The sequence below is a fragment of the Lepeophtheirus salmonis genome, chromosome 9 (genome assembly GCF_016086655.4).
Source record: "Lepeophtheirus salmonis chromosome 9, UVic_Lsal_1.4, whole genome shotgun sequence".
Taxonomy (NCBI): domain Eukaryota; kingdom Metazoa; phylum Arthropoda; class Copepoda; order Siphonostomatoida; family Caligidae; genus Lepeophtheirus; species Lepeophtheirus salmonis.
Genome location: NC_052139.2, coordinates 4,882,207 through 4,897,517, shown reverse-complemented (window position 1 = coordinate 4,897,517; position 15,311 = coordinate 4,882,207). Strand labels below are relative to the sequence as shown.

Below are 15,311 nucleotides of genomic sequence, written 5' to 3'. Positions count from 1 at the left end.
AATAGTAGGAGTAAGTAAAAGAATCCAGGAGCACTCTTCGCATCCACTCCCTCAACAACAAACAACTGCAAAGCATTTCTCATTCATGCTTCCTCAACGTCGTCTCTACATCAACTCAATATTCGGGATAACTTCTTCATTCTGGAGATGGAGGAGAGGCCAATGGATCCACACACTTTCTCGTTTACAAACCAAGTAGTAATGAGCAAAAAATATAAACTAAATTAATAAATCTCCAAACACTTTCTTCTTCCTCTTCCAGCTTCAATTTCCCTTTAGACTTTTTATATTTAAATGTCGTTTTCTTTTCCTCCTCTTTTTTTTTTTACTTCTCCCTCTTTTTTTTCGTTCGCGCAGATTGACGTCATAATACGCTTTGTTACTTTGGACCGATTGCGCTTCTTCCTCCCCTTCTCTGAATCAAAGACAATTTATACTACTAACAAGGATAAAAAGAGGACAAGATCTATGAAATATAAACTACATGCTGGAATCCACCCATCATTTTGTTTTAAATATGAGATACATTACACCTCTAATAAAGTATATCATTAATTAGATAAAATCATTATTATCTTATCTTTTATATTAAAAAGGTGGATTATAGATTCTGCAAAATAAATTAAAGAGTACATATGAGGAATATTATACTCTCACACTGTACGAAGGTCATTTACAGTTTCAAATTATGTAAGTTAATATACAACTAAGCCTGTATATCAGTACTCCACTCCTTGTAGTCCGGCCAGATGCATCCTTCGAGCATACATGTTATAATATGAATGACATAATTGATAGCTTTTATAAATGATTTTTTAACTACTCTTCCAAAATCTAGAACAATTGAGTATTGTGTAAATGTATTAAGTATCGTTAAATGAATCTTGTTAAGATTCGGACATTCATAATCATAATATTTGGATAACATTTTCTCTCATGATTCATGAATATGAATTGCTCATGAATTGACAACAAAATATAATATATTCTTACTTCTACTCATATGAATTCTATATAATCACTTATAAACGTCTCTATGGTTCCTACGAACTATTAAAGCATATATTATTTGGATGGTACTATACATGATGTTCAAGCATTTTGTCGTCCTTCAAAGGACTTCATTTTTCGAAGCTACTTACTCATAAATGTACCTATATTATGCATTTACATATTATTTAGGTAATATATGTACACACCTTCAAATATCAGGGCCGATGGAATAAGTGAGCAGAGAGAGTATTTGCCTCTACCATAATTCTGATAATATTTTTTTAAAGGGTATAATATGCCCTTTATTTAGGTTAAAAGTTGAACTTTGTGTATTATAAATGTCCCTTCAGCAACACAATTTGCTATTATTGTGCTGTGCTCAAGAGCATCTAACCCGAGACCAAGAGTACAGGTTTGATCTTATTTTCAAAAGAGCATTTCCAATGAGTGACTCATGACAACAAGAACAAGGTCAAAGAAAGATTTTGAGATAGTCCAAGACCTTTCAAAATAGATATCAAGACTAAGACCAATCTTGATAAGCCCATATTTGACCATCCGAAGTTTTTGAACTCCAAATTATCCTGAATATACATCCTTCCAAATATTATCTGATTGTTTTTCGTGCAAATATTAGAGACTCATCACTCGACAAGGACTCGAGTCCATATTGCGAATTTACTTGATCTCACAATCAAATAATTTTGACTTGTCCTGGACTCGAAAGCTCGATACTTTATTGGGGTTCAGACGATTTTTAACAAGTTTTCTCACAATGGTTTTATTTTTTTTACGAGATGGCCATTAAGCACTCATATTGGCACAGTCATTCATTTTTTTTATTTGCTATAAAGTAATCAATCTGAGTCAGATTTATGGATTTGAAATGTATTGTAATGAAATTGGAGACTAGAACTTTGGGCGACCGCTTAGTTTTTGGGAAAATTTGAAAAATAAATTTTATTTTCTCCTTCTGGAATTTGATCAAATAACCGTTTTTAAGAAAAGAAATCCTTGCAATAAATTTGTTCCCTGTTTTCACAAAAAAAAAAAAATCTTCATCAAAAACAATAATTCCTTGTTGGGGGGGGGGCACACCCCTCCTGCCCAATCCTGGGGATGCCCTGACCCTGAAGTAGATAAAAATATTAAAGGACTTCAGAGAAAAGACTTGAAAATCCACTTGAATATGTATTTGTGGCGCTGAAACCAATCAAAATTCCCTGTGTCTAAAAATTTTAAATGTCATAATTTTTAAGAAAAATTAACAATTTTTTTTTATTTTTTAAATTGTTGTTTATTTAAATAGCAATTTTTTTTTGTCTTTTCAAAGCTAAATTATTTGTAAAATTTGAGTTTTTTGTATAATAAAACAAAAAACTTATCTGTTCAAATTGTCAAAAAGCTCAAATGGCCTGGTCCCCACCTCCTCAAAAAAATAATTCAACAGACGCCCTGATGACGGCATAATTTTAAAATTTACCCCCCCAATAGAAAATACATGCCCCGTAGATGTGCCCCCCTCTTGCAAATATTCTTTTTAATTCGAAAAAGTTTAATTTTTTGTGAATATCTGTGGACTTTGAAAATTATTTTTAAAAATTAATATTTGAAATTAAAATTTTGATTTTTGTCAGAAAAATTTATTTTTTCAAATTTTTTGTTTTTTTTTCTGGAAAAAATATATATATATATATTCCTGCGGATATACTTTATATATATATTAATATATGTATATTGAGTAGTTTCTACGCTACAAAATGGCTATTTTATAATGAGGTTATAAATATCCAATAATAATTCTCACAAATCAAATATTCTTCTCTATTTACGTATGTAGATTGTAAAAAAATGATCATAAAAAGGGAATTCAAAACATCTTTTTCACTAATTACTACTTATTCCTTTCTTCCTCAGAAGGATTTTCTTTAAACATCCGTTGTGGTTAAAAATCTGTGACATATTGAAAGAAATTAATACATTAATCCAAGTTTCACAAGTAATTTATTGCAAAACTCTTGCAAAAGTTTCGTCAATATGTTCATGTTATTATTATTAGAATTGTCTTAACAAGCAAGCAAAGGATGAAGAAAAAATACATTCATTATATAAATCCACATATAAAGATGCATTATTATGCCTTTCCAAACAAAGTTTCTTAGTAGATTCAAATTGACCTTAGAAGAATAAAATGCATTTTCTATTTAGGAACATTTACCTCATAGTAATATACAGTTATGAAAATTGTATGCATCATAGGTTGCTTAAAAAAAGAAACAAAAAATCAAGTTGGTAACCCTGACAATTTGAGGAATGCTTTGGAAGAAATCAGCTGTGAATAAAGGAAAGGGGGGGGGGGAGAAGAAAATAAATAATAAATGTGGACATTGTGAAAAATTACGTTGATGTTGATCATCAAATCTATTCTGAGTCCAACATGGGATATTCATTGTTTTGGGTACGGTGTATAGAATAAGCACCTGCCATCCTCTCACATTAAAAATTTCACGTTCAAATTGTTTATTTTTGGGCGAAATACTAGTTAAAAAATTATTTCTACGACTCAAAGAATAAATTATGTACAAAAATTGTATCATAACTTTGTAAAGAAAAAGACCCACCTTGAATTAATGAATTTGTAATCAGTAATCACCTAAATGCATTTGATGACCTCCTTTACCAATAATCAAGGATTAATCCTACCTTTACTCATACTCTCCCTCAAGGGAATTCCAGCTCAGGCTATGCAAATAAACAAATACCATTTCACATGTTATTACACAGAGGACTCAGGCTGCCAAAATAACATGACATAATATTATGTATAGCCATATAAATCCAAATCTTTGCCATTTGAGAGAATTGTTAAGGTTACATATTTTATAAAATAAATAAAAACTAACTTTTATCAACTTAATGTATATTTGAACATTTCAATGTTTGACACATCATATTTTGATAATGATGGAGCCGGAGCTTCATTATTGAACAAATAGTCGTCATCAGTGTACATATTTTGTTGTCAGCCTTTGATGTTTCTTCTTTTCCCCTCTAATCTGAACGTGATTGGACAAATTAAAATGAGCTTTTGTTAAGCTGTGAACAATTCAAAACAATGATTGAATAATATTCCGTAGTTGGGAAACATTGGCTAACTACCAATTTGATTTCCGGCCTTTTCTCCCGATTTATTTTCGTATGAACGGCTGAATGATACAATAAAGGTTATGATGATCTTCTAGTTTTGTGACTACATCCGAGATGGATTTTTTTCCAGTTCGGTCTTTTTTAGACCCATTTGGACTGGTTTTTCGCGGTCTTAAAAATTCGGCCAAAATTTTAAATCATGGATATATGTTTTCCTCGATTTAATGATACAGGGATAAAACTTATGGAAAGAAAATAGGTTCACATATTCAAAATGTTCTTTCCTTTCTTAATAAAAAAAAAGAATTGTCATTTTTATGCAGATCAGAGTCTAAGGTTTCCAGAACTAAACCCGACACTTTGGAAAACAGAGATGGAGAGTGAGGACTTGAGTCGTACCAGGGATAATGCAATAACTACGTGTTCGTAAGGAAAAAACTACGTTTGAAAATTAGAAACGGAAAAACGGTTGTTGCATGGGCTCTTTCTTCTTTTTGGTCATTTCCTTAATAGGTTTTCCCTCTGATGTAAGCATTCTCGCTATATTTGGTGTAAGTTGTTTTAAAATGCATAATAAAATAAAAGAATATAAATTTGAATATAATTATATTTTTTTTGCGCTAATGCTATTTTTAATGTTGAAGGTTGTAGTGTATGTTAAAAGGACCTTCTTTCCTTTCATCTCCCTCTTATTATTCTTATGATTGTTTGGTATGATGTAAGTAAAGTACTATTTCTATCTTAAGTATAAATAGCTGTGATTTCTTATAGCTTGTTAGGGTAGTCAATAGTATGTATTAATGATAATATTTACATGTTCCTTATATTACCCAGTATTATTCCTCCACGCCTTCTCTTCGTTTCTCTCGGTCGCCGTGGATTCCTCTAATTAAATAGATTTTTTATAGCAACCTCGTCATTAGACACAACAAAAGTTAACTTCTTTATAGAACTAATTCATTTTCTGCCCCAAAATCATATATCAGGCAGCTGATATTAACTAGGTTCTTAATTCAGTAGTACCATCTCTTTTTTTCCTTACAATAATGTCAACTCTAAAAATAGCTAATAAATGATTCATAGATTGGACTCTCCCAATATTAGAGCAGTATTACCCCACTCGTCCTTATCTATTATGATTAGTGATATATTGAGTCTACTGTGTGATAATGACAAGAAACTAGGTGATATAACTGATGGATATTTAATTTTAAGGTAGTCAATAGAGAGAGAATGTTCATTTTTTTTGTCTATATTTATTATTATTATTCTAACTTATTTTTGACTGAGTTTCGTCTTATTCCAATTTGGATGCAATTAGTTTCCTTCAGGTTAAGAAATTCAAACTTTAATGACACTTCAGGCTTGAAATTCACAAACAGTGATACTATTTTGGTCATGGAAAAAAAAAAAGGAATTCCCTGACAACTCTGATAACTTGAAGAATGTTTTAGAGGACAGCAGCTTATCTCTCATGAAGTTTGATTAGATCAGCTATAATCACCTGAGTGAGAGGAGAAGGAAATAAACAATTACTTCCAATTATAACTTTGTCACAAATCCTCAGAGTTACTTTCCGTCTTTTAATACCGCTCATGCAAATGTTTCATCCGGTTTCGTATATATATCAGTGATAAGATGTACAAGTTTCGGAAGCAAAACGTAGACTGTTAATAAATGCTAATTATGTAATTAAAATAAAGAGGCTTTATGATTCCTCCCTGCATAGTCTGAATCTCCTGTCCTTTGCGCATAAGTAAATAATGATAAACATTTAACAAATCTTTCATCGTGAGTGAGCAAGAAGCAAAACGGAAGAGGATCTCGACCTTCTGGATGCCAAAATTGAGGTGGCAGAGATTATGGACATTGTTAAGTGCTTCACATATAAAAAAGGATGGAAAAAACCTCTCAAGGAAAGAAAGAAGTGGGGGACATATTTTGAAAAGAGGTTCTGAGTTTCTGGGGGAGCTGAAGAAGAAGATCAAGGAGGACCCCACAAAATCCATGAATCGACTCTCTAACGAGTTTGACGTGGACGAGGGGATCACCAGAAAAGGTCAAGAAGAAAAATGGTCCTAGGGGTCGTGGAGTCCAACGGCAAGAAGATGCCTCCCTTCTTTTTTAAGGTTGGGGAGAAAATCGGTAAAGATGCCAACTACAAGTTGCTGAGGTCAACCATACTGCCATGGCTCAAGACCACATATCCAGAAGACAACTAATTGTGGATCCAAAATTATGCACCCTCACACACATTGACCAAATGCCAGAAGTTCTGCGCCGATGACATGGGTGATTTTTGGCACAAAGACATTTTGCCATAATCTTCGCCGGATTAGAACCCATTGGAATTTGCTGTGTGGAAACTTTGGAGAGGGAGACTAACAAGACATCTCATCCAAACGTGGACTCCTTGAAGGCCACCATTGTAAAGGAGTGAAACAACTTGTTCGAGAAGTTGATCATCAACTCTTACAACGCCATGTAGAGGCTGTGATTGCTTCTGAGGGCGGCTATATTGAGTGAACATGTTCACAAAGGTCGTGTCCCAAAGTTTTGTTAAAAAAAATTTCAAAATTATTTATCAAACAAAAATAAAATTATTGTCATTTTTCTAAAATCCGTCATTTAGTCCACGTTTTGCTTCCGAACCCTGTATATAGTAGAAAAGGAAGTTCACTGCTCAGGAATTAAAAAATAATGACAACAGCTTAGGATAAGAAAATTGATCCTTCGGTTTACGTACTAAAAAAACCAAACAAAAAAAAAAACCGGGGAAATAAAAAATACGCCGAATTTTCATAAATACTCAAAAACAACCTCCTTTTTTTCAAATTGTACCAAGCTTCAGGGGATGGTATAACGGCCGATAGCGCCGCGGCTCTTACTTAAAGTACTTTACGTAAACTGAAACCAGCAAAGCTTGAAATTCCTATTACCAATTTGGATTTGATTAAATTTATTGAACTATTACTTCAAACTCGGACTAAAATTCGTACTGAAAAACCTCAGAACTCAGTTTGGACTCGGGAGTTGAAAGACTCAAAATTGGGATGCAAAGACTTGCGATAGTGTAGACTTGAGCTTAAGCTGCATGAAATCCCAGATTTAGCTCTAGAACTGGTAAAAATGACTCCTGAACAGATCTGGAGGACAATCCATTGATCCAAAAGAGGATGATTGTAGTTTAAATCTGCAAGAGTATTTATGTTGCTATTTTAGTGATGTAAGAGTAATTGTTTTTGGACGAGCGTAGAAGCATAACGTTCAAAATAAATTGCAATATGTATTTACTTAAGTTATTTTAAATTGGGATAATATATACATCAAAAGTTATATATATAGACATTATCTTTGTTACTATATAAACAACTATATCGTAATAAAATCAAACAAATTTAACTTAAAACACAAGTTGATATTAACAGAGCAAATGTTATATGTATTATATAAGTGCACTCCTTGCGATTATAAAACTATCTTTTCACGAAAATCTACATAAATTGCGTAGTAACTTGATACAAATCATTTTTAGAGCCATGTGATGTCAGTGGCTTATTGCATTTCTTTATCTAGCAATGAAAATACATTCATATGTTTCTGCTTAAGACTAAAAGAGTTTGTGTTATACTTTTTTAAGAGAGAGAATATGCATAAAAATACACTTATAGAGACTTGCCAAATTTAATTCAATGTTATTTATTTATAAGAAATAAGATTACATGGCTTTAAGTGTATTTTGTATGAAATGTACTTTGAAATGAAGTATTCTAGGTACAACTATGAATTAAAACCTCTAAGTGTCAGCATAGTAAATACATCGAAGATATATCTGTCGGCTGTCGATTCCGCACTCTTGATGTATCAATTCTTATTCAAATACTGAGTGGGGATCCAAAACTTGGAGTAGCACTTAATGACGATTTTATCCCCGTTATTTTCAATTACAAAGTTTCATTACATAGCTGAAACATAAATAAACAAGTTTTCTTTTTATTCCATGTCTCTAAGTGTAAAAATGTTGGGGCGATAACAAAAAAAGCAAAATTTTTATAATCTCGTCTGCACTGATGTCGATGGCGAATAGGCTGTAAAGGGCGTTGGTCTATCCATCCAAACTATCTAGAACATGAAGTATAAAAAGGAGCACCCTCTCCCATATATCCAAGAAGAGCAAAACTTGTGCAAAAACAATTTGGCTCACTTCTGGCCTGCTTTCATGTGCCCCTCTTCCAGCCCTGACCTCAACTCCCTAGAATTTTCAGTTTGGGGCGTCATGGAGAAGATTTGGATTCGCTTTGAACTACCATCATGATAGCGTTGTACGCGTCAAGAGCTGCTAATCTGTTCACCGGTCTATCAAGACTATTACTGCTTATGAAGGAGGGCATATTGAATAAAAAACATAGCTAAATTTATTATTGCAACAATTCACACATTAATTTTCTGTTGTCTTGTCTTGGCTCCATAAAAATCAAGTTTTTCGAGATTAAGTCATGCTACTGCAAGTTTTGGGTCCCCACTCTGTATTGTTTGGATTTTGTACAAATTGTAACTTAAGTCTACTATAAACGAATTGACAGGATGTAAATCAAAAATGAGATTATCGTTTTACATGTGATATGTATCGTACCTCTCCTCTTTCCTCAAATAAGAAATAGAAAAAAGGCCCACAATGTTTTGGTAGTAAGTTAGCCAATTCTTTCAACTAAAGAATTATTCTTCATGGATTAGTAGATAATTGTTCACAGCTTAATAATTCATTCAATCAACGCTCATAATACTCATAAGAGGAAGGGTAGTAGAAAATTGACAGCGGACTAAATAATCAAATGTAAATTTCATGTTAAGGAGATACCGCCATGTTTAAATGAGAAATATACACTATGGTACAAGTCGACCATAGTTTGTTCCAGAATGACTGTCAAGAACAACTTCTTCATTAAAATAAAATTTAAAAAAAACCCTTGCCAGGAATCTCTCTTTTTTACATCTCTATCCATGATCGCTAAATGCTAGAATAATGAATTATAATAAAATGTGATGATTTTTGAAATGTTGTTTGACTTCTGCGAGAAACAATTTTGACACGACTTCGTGGGTTGAATACCAACTTGTTATTGCTTTTAGAAATACTCCAATACATTATTTTACTAATATAATGGGTTTGAATTGAAACCCCAACACTATTACAAGACTAAATGTGGATATTGCTGTAAAGTGTAAGGGTTAGGGTGGCTCTTATTGTGTACTTTAAAAAAAATCAATGTTTCTATTTTTATTTTCTCCCCCTCTCAATCGCTTATAATTGTAAAAATAAATTTATGTGCAAAAAATTGTAATACAAAAATGGAGATGCTTAATTTTTTTTTGCCAATTTTGTCAATATAGAGCAAAACATTAAGAAACAAGGCCCGCCATTAAATTTTAATGGATGTGAAAGTAATTTTGTACAGTGAAGGAACGAAATGGAAGGTTGAGACAAGTAAAAGTAAAACATTGATTGTTAAGGGCCACCCTACTAACGAGTCATACTGAGTATTGTATCCGTCCTTATTTAGAACTGGTTCGGTTCGGTCCAGTTCAATTCTGAATATCAGTCCTAACACTGATAAAGTTTGGCCCTTGATGACATCTCCCAACTATATTTATTCTTTGTTGATGAGTCCTCGTACTGATAGTTTGACGGAGTGAGAGTCTTAAAGATTGATAGGACGGGTCCGAAGACAGGACTAGACCGAATAAATATGAACTGAAACAAAACTAGTCATACATATTATCCATTGTTATTATTTAACGTCTCATTTTCTGGACAAAAACAAAAACTATACAAATTTGATCAAGAGTACAATGATATTAGACTAGATTGTGTCCTTTTTACTTTTGTGGAGTGCATGTACATAGATTTCCAAAAAGAAATTTAAAAATCAATTTCAATTCATATATTAATGCTGAACACCTTGACCTTTATCATTCAACTTGGCCTTCACGTTTATAAAAATGTATGCGTTTATTCTTCTTCGTGTATGTTATTCATTTGAGCTACTTTTTCATTTGTTAGTCAACTATTATTTTTAAAGGGAATTATTTGCTTTCTTTCTCTTCAAAATTAGGAAATAGGTAATTTTATTGCCTGTTCTAATTTGCTCATTAAATTAGTTTTTTGCATGCATGTTGTTACCTTGTATAATTTGCTTATTGGCAAAAAATGTAAATGCCACTGTTGAATCTTCTACAATTTATTTACATTACATACAGGCAGTGTTGTGTTCGTCCTTATTTAGGACGAAAAACTGCAGTCCTGTCCAGTTCAGTCTCATTCTGGTCCAGTTCCTTCCTGTTAAAAAGCTCAGATACTCCACTTTATTGCTTCTTTGTTTAATCCGTTCTAGTACTGTCACACCTAAGAACAGACAGTCTTAAGGACCGGTCCGAAGAATGGACTGAACTGTACTGAAGAAATAAGGACCACTTTGGTTTGGGGAGTACCTTTTTTCCACCCAAAAGGCTCTTTTCCCCTCCCTAGAGTTGTAAGCAATATGTTTTAAATTGTTGTAAGACTTTTTGTAGAAACAAATTGAATTTAGTTTCCAAATAACGAGAGAACATCTAATTATTAAGTAATAAATTGTAAGTGTGTTAATGAACGACGGAGAGTCATACACTGAGGATTTATAAAGGGATCATAAGTGAAAGTAATTGTTAAAGTCAGATTTGAATTTTAGTATCGACAACGAAGATATTTCTCCCTATATTATTGCTAGGTTCGGAGTTTATGTATAATGTAAATAATATTTAGATGAATAATATATTTTTAACTCTCTCTCACACACACACCATATGTCTCATAGTCTGTGTGTAATGAGACTATCTACTTTAGTTCAATATAAGTATGTCTAATGTGTGTGTGTGTTGTTTTTTTTAATAAATAAAATGATATGCAAATAATCATCCTATTCATTCGTATATAATTCAATTCAATCAAAAAATGATTCATGTGCCACTTACCTCATTCCTTTTGATTTAATTTGAAGAATAATACTTTTCAAAGCAATATATTTTCCTATGGAGGACTCGAAATAAACATATCCTAAGATTCAATTCAATTGAAACCGCAAACATGTGTGAGTTTTAGGCCAGAGGCTTGGAAAATAATGAAGGAACATTCTTTTCTCCAACTTTTCAAAGACTTAAATAATACATTTTTTCATAATAGAGTTGATACATTTTCGTTTCGGTCTTGTTATTTTTCCAGACCAATTTATATAGATATTTCGGTCCAGACCGCAATATCCGACAATAAAGCTAAACATAATTACTTTCAAATCGTAGAAAATCATTTTTTTCCGGTCTGAATCGATGGACCGATTTCTTCCCTATACTGAGGTATGATTTGTACAGTGTGTATAAGCAGATTATACTCTTTTTGAAAGTAAGATTTAAATCCACTTCATCAAGAACAAGATGTACATAGTAACTGGAGTGTAAATTATAATCAAATCTTATAATATCAACAATTTATTTTCAAAAATATCCTCATTTTTCGGATACCATGGCCGCTAGTCTAGACCTGAAGGCCTTGCATACTTTGAAGACGTATCCATTGGATATATAAGCCACTCCTTCTCGCTGGACAGATACCTTTAGGGAGTCAACATTGTTGGGGGAGGGACATGGTTCGTCACGAAGCTCCATATTCCAATAGTTCAGTGGTAGGCAGTCCTTGTGATGAAGGGCCACAATTTTAGAGGCCAAAAATCAGTAGGGGTTTCCTAGCACAAGGATTGAGTTGTTATGGCGTTATAACCAGATTCTGAGTTAGTCCCCTTTAGAGTAGTTAGCATCAAACCAGGGCTTCATAACCTCTTGAGAGGATCTCGCCCCCCCTTAACATTATGGACAAGCTCAACAGAGCGATTCACAATGTCCAATACCTCCTTGATAGAGTGATGGATCCGTAGCATATCTACAATCTGTTGCCTTTTTGTATCCATTGTCCTTGTTTGTATTTTTATCAGAACCAATAATATAGCTAAAATTAAAGCTACAAAATTTTGAAATAATTTCTTTTTTATAACACAACATTGATTCCAAGTAATGGTGGCTTTATGGAGCTCAATTGGCGCATTAGGGTTTCCTTACACAACAATGGTCAAATAAAATTCATGCACCACATTGAACGCTATGATAGATTGATGCTCACAATTTTAAAACACACATTATGTCATCAAGAATATACTGAATCGTTTATACAAGTCCAGACCGTATTATTAAAAGGTGCGAAATAGTTTGATCAGCTAAAAATCATAACTCAGACCGGTTTAACATTTTTAAACCGAGCCCAACACTAGTACATACCCTGGTATGCAGATTAAGTTCATTTTTTTTACATCTACCTAAGAAAAACAAAGTCTTAGGAGAGATTTATAGATATTTTATCTCTCTAATTATGTATAATGTATGCATACATATTTTTAAGACCCTTGTCTATAATATCAGATGTTAATTGCCATATGTATGTTGAATAAGGTTTTATATAATGTTTGATTTTTGTTTGTTTTATAATTTGTTGTATTTTATTAACTTTTTGGTAAAAAAAATTAAATATTATGTTTAAATATACGTAGTATGATTAATTAGAGCACGTGGTAACATATGTACCATTTTTTGATTTTCATCAATTCAGTCAAATCTAAGATATGATATTTAATTTTTGTTAAGTTGATAGGATGGGATTTTTGTAGAGAAAAAACCCAATTTAGATTAAAAAAGGATATACAACAATTTTGTGCTCTTTTTTGGTTAATTATTAAAAAGGTTATCGTGGTGCTAACATCTCCCTCTCATAGAAAAATTTGCACCTCTTTTTGATGTAAATTGTTTTAAATATGCATAATATCATTAATAATATTATGTATTTAAATTTAAATTCCCACTTTGTATATAGAAAGGATATAAATAGGAATCAATCCAACGCGATTCTCAATTCTACTCTGAGTTAAATACAGACTTTTAACTCCCGAGCAAAACCCTTATTGTTACTTGCTTTCTTTCTTGACCACAAGCACTAGTTGATAATTCATACTTTTATATTCTGTCTTCGAGAATGAAATAATAAAGTTAACAGCTATGGTAAATTTAAAATGTTGTTCAAATTGCTTACTAAAATCAGCGTCTCCTGTATTCCAGGACATATTTTATACACGTCTGCTCATGCTCCATAGCCAACCAAATAAAAATCAAATAAAACACTACATTTAATCATAGTGGATTAATCTTGGCAATGTGCATGCATACGAAGAACAATTAACCTCACAGGCATAAGACATTATACCAAGTGGTCCATTAAACTCCGAACACTTTGAAATTTTAAGCTTCAACAAGATATAACTTATTAATTAACAATATAATTTTAGCAAAATTAATACTATAAATAGATTAATATAGGCGCCTTTAGCAGGAATGATGGCTTCCAACCACTTACAGAAGGCCTTGCACCCGCTGAGGATGTAGTCCTCTGTCATGGCGTCTCAGTGTTGGAAGACAGTAGATTGATGGCCTCGGTATCGATTGGGTTGGCATCAGGGCTGTAGGGGCCCAAAAGAATGAAAAAAAAGTGTTCAAAAGAACTCAAAAGACTCATTCAAAATAATCTTAGAACGGATGAATTTGATTTCTTTCATTGTTGGCGTCAAAAGTGGCCTCTCCATTCTCAGAAGGCTCTTCCAGCCCACTTTTTGATAGCTTGTTGGGGAGTCTGGTATAAAACCCTGAGATCTATTTCCAGGGGATCTCCTGGACTTGAGGGTATTTGCCTGGGCTGTTTTTTTTAACTTTTTGACGGAGCCCTTATTCCTCTCTCACGATGTGATTTGCTGATTGTGTAAACAGTGGTCCTGGAGGCGTCCAACTGCTTGGAGTGTGCGAATGGAAATTCTTCGATTCCATTCAAGTGTCATTTTCTTGACTGTTAGATAAGGTCCGATTTGTTTTGTTTTGTAACTAATTTTGTATACTTATATATATCGAAATATGAATTAATTTCAATCACTCAACCTTTTTTAATTATTGAATTAGTATATGTTAAGATTTCAATGGAACATCAGGTATGCACCTATGCATTAATAAGGATTATACATATCTTCATCCCACCTTTTCCCTGTGCTTTTAAAAATCCCACCCATAGGTATGGGAAGTTCAAGAGACGTAGTTGAATTACAAAAAACTGTTTTCTAAGAATTTCATTCTTCCAAATTTTTTCTGGATCTGTTACAGATCTATTAGCGTTTGTGGATCTGTAAGACTAGAAAATAAGCGAAATTTACGATGTTGGAATAGCCAAGAAAATTAGTGGATGATTGTTTAGAGGACTAATGGAAAATTAGCTAGCGCTCACCCCTGAAAAATACCTGCAATTTAATTTGGACTTAAGCTCAAAGATTCGAAACTTGACTAAACTCCTCCATAGCTCTGCTCTTGTATCTCTACCAAATACATGAACTATACTAAATAAATAGGTCAACTATGTAAATAAATACTTTACTACAGAATATCCCTTTATTTTAATTTGAGTGAATAATTGTTGCCAAACAAGAGTATATAATATTTTTGTGTCTAGCTATCTTTTTTGAGCATCAGTCTAGAAAACTGATGAATTGACAGCTTATCAATTACTAAAAATACTTATTCAATTCTACACACATACATATTTGTAACTTAAGTGTATGTATTTGAAGGCCTTTTTCATTACGTACAAACATACATAGGAAATAGTATGGGCATGAATACATAAATGTTGAGTGAGATTCATGGAATAAAGAGAATAAGGCATTATAGCTCATAGTCCTAACTTGTAAGATTCCCTACATACAAAAAGATTCTAATTTCATAAATAGTCCATAAATTAGTAGTTAATACAGTTAGTATGATAGTATCCATAACATCTGTCCACAATTTTTCCAAGTTATCTCGGATATGTGCTATTGGTATAAGCAATTTTAAACATCATTCCGTAGCCCCATGGTTTTGTTAGTTATTTATTCTTGTTTACAAAAAAAAAAAAGAGTATTGGAAAATAGCTAAAAAATTAATAGAATTCCTAGGCAGTTCATCATACACTTTTTATATTAAAAATAAATGCAACACTCAGAGATATGTACACAATATGTATT

At 32.5% G+C, this 15,311-nt stretch overlaps 1 protein-coding gene across 1 annotated transcript in view; it reads right to left on the bottom strand.

The window, feature by feature from the left end:
• LOC121124341 (uncharacterized) overlaps positions 1-15,311 on the bottom strand; it is a 39,034-nt gene that overhangs the window by 7,675 nt on the left and 16,048 nt on the right.